Raw genomic sequence first — 1,513 nt, 5'->3', positions numbered from 1 at the left:
TCCACACATCTAAACACTGGGATCAGGCCTGAAGCTTAGGTTTCAATTCTTCCAATTTCTTCTCCTTGCTCAAATACCAATTGTCTTTTTTGTTCCCAGGCTTTAAATACTGCTGTTTATCCAAAATCTATCTTATTCATAAAAAGGAACCTATACTTCAAATTCTAATCTTTATTTCTATTTGAACCCACCCTTTCATACCATATTGTTATAATAGTATAATAAAATTAACTTAATATTTCTGCTAAAAATGTATAAGCAACAAAATATTATTTTCTGATGATATATATATTATGTACCTAAAATAATTTCTAGTAATTATTCTTGAGAGTTCAACAACCAGCTTCCAAGATGCCGCCCAAAGGAAAAAGTGGTTCTGGGAAAAGCAGGGAAAGGGGGAGCAGCCTCTGGGAGTGACAGTGCTGACAAGAAGGCTCAGGGTCCCAAAGGTGGTGGCAATGCAGTAAAGGTCAGACACATTCTATGTGAAAAACATGGCAAAATCATGGAAGGCATGGAAAAGTGAAAGTCTGGGATGAGATTCAATGAAGTGGCCTCACAGTAGAGTGAAGATAAAGCCAGGCAAGGGGGCGACTTGGGTTGGATGACCAGAGGGTCCATGGTGGGACCATTTCAAGAAGCAGCATTTGCCTTGCCTGTCAGTGGGATGGATAAGCCTGTGTTTACAGACCCACTGGTTAAGACAAAATTTGGATATCATATTATTATGGTTGAAGGAAGAAAATAAAATGATATGAAAGACTGAAAAGAAAGATTATTCTTTTAGCCTTTACTACTAACAGGCTAGATGTAGTTAGAATATAAGGTTTTATCTCTACCAGAAAAATGTTTTGCCCATTTTTTATCAGATTTATTAGATTGTTTTTCCTATAGAGTTGTTTGAGCTCCTTATATATTCTGGTTATTAATCCCTTATCAGAGGGGTAGTTAGAAATACTGTCTCCCATTGTCAGGGTTGTCTCTCCACTTTGTTGACTGTATCCTTTGGTGTTCAGAAGCTTTTTAACTCAATGTGATCCTGTTTGTCCCTATTTACTTTGTTTGCCTGTGCTTGTAGTGTACTGCTTAAGAAGTCTTTGCCCTGGCCAATGTCCTGGGAATTTTCCCCAATTTTTTCTTGTAGTAGTTTCATAGGCTGATGTCTTAGATTTAACCCTTTAATCCATTTTGATTTGATTCTTGTATATTGTAAAAGATAGGGGTCTAGTTTCATTCTTTTCATATGGACATCCACTTTTTCTACCATCATTTATTGAAGAAACTGTCTTTTCCTCAAAGTATGTTCCTGGCATCTTCATCAAAAATGAGTTCACTCTAGGCGTGTGGATTTGTTTCTGGGTTCTCTATTCTGTCCCATTGGTCTATGTGTCTTTTTTATGTCAGTACTATGTTGTCTTGGTTACTATGGCTCTGTAGTATAATGTGAAGTCAGGTAATATGATTACAGCAGTTTTGTTCTTTTTTGCTTAGGATAGCTTTGGCTGTTCTGGGT

General features: G+C 36.9%; 1 pseudogene; it reads left to right on the top strand.

The window, feature by feature from the left end:
• Window positions 1-330: 330 nt before the first annotated feature.
• Window positions 331-749, top strand: LOC117062983 (annotated as a pseudogene).
• The last annotated feature ends 764 nt before the right edge of the window (window positions 750-1,513 follow it).

The sequence above is a fragment of the Trachypithecus francoisi genome, unplaced genomic scaffold (assembly GCF_009764315.1).
Source record: "Trachypithecus francoisi isolate TF-2019V2 unplaced genomic scaffold, Tfra_2.0 Lachesis_group17, whole genome shotgun sequence".
NCBI classification, from domain to species: Eukaryota; Metazoa; Chordata; class Mammalia; order Primates; family Cercopithecidae; genus Trachypithecus; species Trachypithecus francoisi.
The sequence above is the reverse complement of the archived record's forward strand: the minus strand, read 5'-3'. Positions and strand labels throughout refer to the sequence as shown.